The sequence below is a fragment of the Rattus rattus genome, chromosome 18 (assembly GCF_011064425.1).
Source record: "Rattus rattus isolate New Zealand chromosome 18, Rrattus_CSIRO_v1, whole genome shotgun sequence".
NCBI lineage: Eukaryota > Metazoa > Chordata > Mammalia > Rodentia > Muridae > Rattus > Rattus rattus.
This window is the reverse complement of record NC_046171.1, coordinates 27,917,297-27,925,000: the sequence shown is the minus strand read 5'-3', so window position 1 is coordinate 27,925,000 and position 7,704 is coordinate 27,917,297.

Here is a 7,704-nt window from a genome sequence, read left to right as displayed (position 1 = left end):
AGGTGCTCAGTACAGGTGGAAGGGGACGCCAGGAGTTGTGCTGTATACACGCTCCTGATAGGGCGAGAAGATGGAGTATCTTCTAGATTAAGTCCGTGATGATGAATGTGTTGCTATGGACCAGGCTTCATCCTGGAAAGATGGAGGGGGGGGGAGCCTGTTTAATTTCCTGCAGACCCTGAGAGATAGACCTGGCTGTGCCTAGCCGGTGGGAAGATGGAACAAGGAGGTTGTCACACCAAATGGGAAAGCTAGATTGTGAGCTCGGCTGTCCAGACTAAGGTCTACCATCCCCACCCACCAAGCCCTTCTGTGTCTGGCAGCCAGATAGCCAGCTTCTCCAGGTATCTCTGCATTCTGAGCGGCCATCCACTCTGGAGACTTCCCCACGTCGAAGGGTGAAGAGGCCAGTACCCACAATGCTCTGGTTCCCAGCTACCTTCCTCTGACGTATGTCTAGGAGCCCTGGGCTCTTCTCAGCATCAGCGGAGGGCAGGCTGGCTGCAGTGGACTGCCTCGGGCTTGGCTGTAGAGTAGTAGTGCTGGGCCCAGCTCCTGCTTCTTGGCTAGTGGAGTTGGGGGCCCTCCTGCCCCAGGTTGTCTTAAATCACATAGATATTGAGAGACATATAGCTCTGTATTTCTGGGGTGTTCTCCTTCCTCAGATTTCCAGGACAGGGCTAATGCTTGCTGTGCAAGCTGTCAAGCACGCCAGTGGGGAATTTCACACAAACTCCATGTCATGGGCATGCATCGTAGCCCAGAGATGCCAATGGCTGGCTGAGGTCACAAGGCCCACTGAAGATCTGGGCAGGCTGTGGTCCGTGGTTCGTTCTATTACAGAAGTCATTTGGTGTCCAGGACACCAGAGGTTGAGTAGAGATGGGTCCTAGTCTCCAACCTGCTTGAAGAGGTAGATTTGTCAGAGGCACAGTCGGGACAGTCGCTGCTGCCTTGCTTCCAGGGACCACCAGCAGGTGGCGCTAAGCACTCAGCTGCTACTTAGTTTACGTAGGGAAAAAAAAAAGAGAAAAGGACCAAATCAGCCAACGTGTCTGAGAGTAATTGGAGCCAGAGGCAGGCTTTGGGGATGAGCTCTTACCTTGTGCTTGAGCACCCAGGGTTAACAGAGGACCTGAGGGACCCAAATAGGGTTGTTCTGATTCCAAATCCTTCTGAATTTATTGTCGATGGAACAGCACTAGAGAATTACTCTCGCTGAGTGGGTGACCTAGAGAAATGGAATACAGCAATAAAGACTGTCAGTATGGTGGCACCTTGCTACAACTGCTCATCTTTCTTCTGGGCTTTAGGCCAGCCTCTTTATCTGTCTCACCCCAGCTCCTGGCCCATTCTCTCACTCCTTACACAGCTTCAGATGGCCTAGGGCTTGGACCTTCTGTCTGTCTCTCTCCTCAACCCTCTCCCTCACCCTCTTCCCTTTTCTCCTCCTCCCACACCTTTCTTTAGTCTCCAGGGACCCTGCAGGTCTAGCTCCACCCCCATTACCTCATCCGCAAATGTGGCAAACCAATACCAATGGGTTTCTAAATTGTGGTTTCCATGGCAACCATGCAGCTCCTGCCTCCTGGTGTTCAGCCCTGGGCAGGTTGCCGTGGAGACTCTCACCTCATTGAGGAGTGATTTGTGGCTGTTTTTCTATATTTCAGCAGCTTCTTTGTAGGGACAATGGAACCCAAATGGTTCTTTCTCCATCATAGTAAACCCGGATGCCTCTCCCAGAGCAATTCCCAAGCCAAGATGTCCTCAACGTGTTTTGTTAACACAAAGTTTCCCTGAACCCCCCCCCACACACACACACACCCTTACAGTGTTACTGTAGTAGTTTTACGGTCAGATCCCGCACACTAGCAGTCCTAACAAGATAGACTACTACCCATCCTCCACATATCGATTTCAGAGACAAGTACCAAGGGGAGTGGAGAGAAGAGATCTTCACAATATGGCCACCTGAAAGGAAACAAAGAGGTCCTATGACGCTCGAGTCTACATCTAAACAAATAACATGTAGTTTAATGGTTTAAATAAAGCACTAGAGGCGTGCATAGCTGAGTGGCCCTGCCCATCACTGGCCCACCCTTATTTCTGCTCCCATCTCTTCTGCAGGGTTAGGCAGACAAGTGGTTAGAGCTGTGGTGGCTACTAGCAATGGCTAGTGGTGGCCAGGTTCCTCCTGGCCACACCACACTTCAGCCTTTTCCTTCTACTGGCATCAAATTCTCAGGGAACTCTTTTTTTCTTTCAAGATTTATTTATTTTATGTATGTGAGTACACTGTCACTGTCTTCAGACACCGGGAGAGGGCACCGGATCCCGTTACAGATGGTTGTGAGCCACCATGTGGTTGCTGGGATTTGAACTCAGGACCTCCGGAAGAGCAGTCAGTGCTCTTAACCACTGAGCCATTTCTCCAGTCCTCCAGGGAGAACTCTTACACCTTGGGTCAGTGGTTTGAACAGTCTGATAGCCAAGGGAGGGACACCATCTCTCTTCCCAGAATCTTTGTTCTGCCAAGGGTTTGTGCAGCGTTATACACAAAGCATCTTCGACAGCCGCCCAGGTGGGTGGCCACAGAGAAACGGTTGAAGTGGACCTTTTACCCAGAATGCCCTTGGAGGCCATGTGAGTCAATGCACAAAGCCTTCAAATGCAGCCGGAGGGTGTCTGTCAGCAGCCATTTTCTTGCGGAGCCTGGGTGGCTTTGGAGAGGAGGTAGGCATAGGGAAGAGAAAGCAGCAAGCCCAGCCCAAGGAGAGGTGCTAAAACGGGGGAGCATTTGAGGTGGAGGGACTAGGGGAGCCCAAAAGGAGAGGCAGGGATATGAGAAGGCTGAGTCCTGGCAGGGGAGCCCCAAGTGCTAGTGTCTTTTATAAATCACCCCCACGATGCAAACCTAAACCAGACCTCCTCTCTCCCTGCCAAGCAGGGAATGTGTTTGTGGACATGAAAACGTATTAAGTGCATGGCAGCCCCTGTCCCCAAGTTGAAGCCATTACAGTAATGAATGAAGGCAGGAGACTCATTAAAGATTCCTCTTTCCCTCTCTGCCAGATAGATCAGTCAAGGGGAGCGGGAACATGTGCCACTGCAGACAGCAGGAGGGGGCTGGGGGTGTGAGCCCCCCCAAGAGGCTTTTGTGGAACAGTGAAACACAAAGGACCCTAGTGGGAGGGGCTGGTAGGGAGGACCAGGAGAGCCTGCTGGGCTCCCGGGGACCTGTGGTCCATTTCCCTTCCTGCTTTACACAGCATGAGGGTCTCTGTAACCATGGAAACAGGCCTGCAGTCCGGGAAGGGATATTCGTGCTGGCTCTTGAGTTCTTGGTGAGCACACGACACATTAGACCCCCTGGGACCCTGTCCCACTCCCTTTAGATTTCCAGGTGAGCCAGGTCCATATAGGCCACCTCAAGTCTATCAGAGGTGAGCGTGGGGTGGGGACTGGTAGCTGTCCACTCCAGGATTCCAGCCCAAAACCAGTTCACACAGAGCCAGCTCCATCCTGAGGAGCAGCTTTGAGGACCAGGCGGAGAGGCAGGCCATCAGATGAGCCACACAGCTGAGGGCTTAGAGAAGGCAACTTTCATCTTGCCTTGCCTTTCATCTTACGTTGGAGATCCCCCTCCCTCCCTCCCTCCCTCCCTCCCTCCCTCCCTCCCTCCCTCTCTCCTTCCCTCTGGCTTTATTTCCTTTTCATTCCTGTGGCCAATCTGCTTTTCAACTTCCTTTTGTATTTGTAAGAATCATTTATACAATATGTCGTTGCTTCTCGAGTAACATTTCCCAGGCCACCCTCTAGGCAGTGGCCCTCGATGGCTTCAGGAAAGCAGGCATCCACACCACTTTGGTGGATGGGTCACTCTCTGTGTTTGACTGAGAAAAATCACTTCCCAAGGAGGGGACGTCAACTGTGACTCATGGTTTCAACCATGGCTGCCTTGGCTTGTTGATTTGGGCGCGAGGTAGGAAAAGAACATGGTGGGGTCAGGAGGTCAGGTCGGAGGAGCTGTCCACCTGACGGTGGCTGGTAAGTAGGAAGAGAGACAGGGAGGGAGTCTCAATGTCCCCCTCAAGGGTGTGTCCCCGCTGACCCACGCTCCTTCTAGTAGGTTTTGTAGACTGGGGACTAACCTTTTAGCAACCTGGGACTTTGGGGCACACTGCAGACCCCAACTTTGGATGGAATATGAAACACCCACTTCTTCCCACTTCTTCTTTTCCACTTCTCTCACCCACCTTCCCTCAGAAAAAGCGAGGCCATCATTAGGACCTCCTGAAGCTGTTTTCCAACTCTAATGGCACGGCTCTTGCAGACCTTCCCTCTGTTCTCAGTGAACGGACTGGCTGGACAGCAGCTGGAGCCCAGGGCAGCCTCAGAGGAGCGATGCTGCACACGCCCTGAGGTTTCGTGTGTTCTGACCCTGTTTTAGCAGCCACCCCAGGTGGGGCAGGTTTACAAAGCTGGTCTGGGACGTGGTCTCATTACGGGTCCCATCACATGTGGCTAAGCCCTCCCTTGTGGGTATTTTTAGGTCCTGGTCCTGCTCAATGGGTGGGTAGACGCTTAGACACTTTGTATAATCAGGAGTCCTGGGACAGGCATGGCGAGGTGGTATAGCTGGAGGAAGGGACTCATAGGTGTCCTTGGAACTCCAGAGACTGAAGACATTAGACAAAGATGGAAACAGAGGAATTCATGTGGTTTGGTTAAATAGCTAGCTGCCTCTGGTGTCTGGAGTCCCCAAGGCCTCCTGAAACAGAATGTGATGGGCTCTGCTTCCTTGGGACTCTTCCAACAGGAGAAACCTTTCCCATATGCACATGTGTGCACATGCGCACACACACACACCAAGGCCACTTCTAGTGCCAGAGTTGAATGCTGTAGGGTGACAATGACAACTCTACGAGGTGCTAGGTTTCCTGTGGTTGGTCCCTATCTTGGTGTCCTGGGTGCGGTGACTGAATCAAGAGTGGTGCCATTTATGTCTCCCTGGCCGGAGGGGAGCTGGGCATCTGCAGGATGTTGTCTACCTCTGTTCTCCTTGGCTCCTGCAGGAAGTGAAGCAGCAAGGCGCCCAGAACCTGTTTCCCGGAGTCCTGTCTCTTGCCCCCGGTCTGGGAGGACTTAATGTGCCAAGCTTCCCGAATTAGAAATCATGGGAGGAAAAGACTACAAGTATATTTCAGAACCAGCCGGAAGTCGTTAAAGCCTCTTTGGGTAGAAGGTTGTCTGTTTTACGATCTCTGTCCAGGTTCTCTCACTCAGTAGATATGATCTGAGAACTGGTTAAGACCAGGTCCTGAGGAAAACCTTAAGACTCTGAGACCCTAGGGGACACTGGGGACCTAAGATGTGAACCATGCTCCCATCAATTCACCCTGTAGTTGGCAGACAAATGTATCAACACCCACATCACAATCCAGTGACCACAGTTCAGATGTTACAGGGGACAGGGCTCTTGGGAACTCCAGTCCACCCTGGGGTAGAGAGTCAGGGAGCACAAGGCTTTATAGAAACCCATTTTCTACTGTCCAGCTTTCTTGCTGGTGATGGAGTGGCCTTGGCCCCCCAGCTTCAGGTGGCCATGGACCCTGTTCCGAATAAGCCCCCAGCATAGTGTGTCCCTTGTCCACAGCTAGTGGACATGCTGTCAAGGTGGAGTGAATTGAGACTTCTCAGCTTTGGTTGGGGGAGTCCTCTTCTCCCCTCTCCATTCCTCTCCCCTCTCTCTCTCTCTTTCTCTCTCTCTCTCTCTCTCTCTCTCTCTCTCTCTCTCTCTCTCTCTCTCACACACACACACACACACACACACACACACACACAGGAGGGGAGATTCTAGAAGCCCCCTTGCGATATCATGGGAAGGAAGTCAGCCACAGACAATGGAAGACTTGGTGACATTTTGCCCAGGGTCAGACCAATCCTAAAACCCATTGCCCTTCTGAATGTCCAACCTCAGTAATGAATCCCACAGTCCTTTCTGCTCCTCTATCTTGTTTCTTTCTTCTTCGGCATTCTGCTTGTTTTATTGTTGTTATTTCTAACACACAGCCCTAACCCAAGCAGGCTCTCTCTCCCTGAGCTGGCTCACAAGTCCACATTTGAAATAGATTTAAAAGAGAAAAAATTGGGTGAGGTAGGCCAGGGTCTCACTTAATGAAGGCTGACCTTGAGTTTGCTAGGTTACTGGGGGTGACCTTGAACTTCTGATCCTGCTGCCGCCACCTCTCGGGTGTCTAATTGCAGGCTTGAGCCACCATTCTGGGTTTATGCAGTGCTGGAGTCCCAGCCCAGGAGTTCCTGTCTGCTAGGCAAGTGCTTCTTCTGCATCCTCCTGGGGGCTTGGTGTCTCTCATGATGACAATGCCCTGAGAAAGACACAAACTGAGGGCTGGGAGGTGGCTCTGTGGGTAAAAGTGCTTGCCACCCAAGTGTAAGGGACTGGCACTAGTTCTGGGGAGGACCCGCCTAAGAGCTAGGTTCACAGCGCGTGCACCTGCAGGGAGCAGAGATGCAGAGGAAACCAAAAGCAACAAAAGGACTGGAAGGTGAGGACCAAGGTGCTGAGTTCACACACAGGTGCACTGATACTCAACATTCCCACACATGAGCATCCACACCACAACACACATACACACACACACACACACACACACACACAAACACACACACACACTCAGCACTTAGGTGCCCTGATACTCAACATTCCCACACATGAGCATCCAACACACACACACACACACACACACACACACACACACACACACACACACACACACTCAGAGCTCAGGTGGTCCAGTGGACACCCAGGTAGAGGACTTCACAAGCCGGTGGACAAGAAGAGGCAGTCGGCAGAGGGAAGCCACCGCTGCTGTCCTAGAATGACAGCAGTCACGTGTACATGGCTTCTGATGGGTTGTGAGGGGGACAGGGCCCCACAAAACTCCAAAGTCTCTTGATTCTTCAGAGCTGCCAGATAGTGACCACAGGCACGCCCATGAAGCCAGCCATGCAGAAGCTTAAACGGACCAAAGCCCAAGAGTAGAACCTTCGGGTCCTGAGATCTCAGGCTCCTTTGTAAGATGGGGCAAGTGTTAGCTACTTTCTTGTTGCTGACAAAACACCCAACAGAATAGACTTACGGAAGGAAAGGGTCGTTTGGCTCACGGTTGGATGGCAAGAGCGCTTTGGCTATAGCAGAAGGAATGTGATACTGGTCACATTGTATCAAAGCAGAGCGATCAATACTATCTCAGCTCTCTTCTTGTTTCTTTTTCTTTTGGGGCGGGGAACAGTTCAAGACAGGGTTTCTTTCCAGAACAGCTCTAGTCATCCTGGAACTCACTCTGTAGACCAGGCCATGAAATCACAGAGATCATCCACTCTGCCTTCCCAGTGCTGAGATTAAAGGGGCTCCACATGTCCAGTTTGCCTAGTTTCTTTTGATTGAGTCTGGGACCCCAGCTCACAAGAGGGCACCATCCATGTTCAGAGGTCTTCCCACCTCAGGAAAGCCCTTCTGGAAAAATTCTCATAGACATACCCAAGGGTGTGTTTCCATGGCAATCCCATCAAGTTGACCACGAAGACTTATCATCTTTTAAAAAAATTTTATCTACTTATTGTATATGAGTACACACTGTAGCTGTTTTCAGACACACCAGAAGAGGGCATCGGATCCCA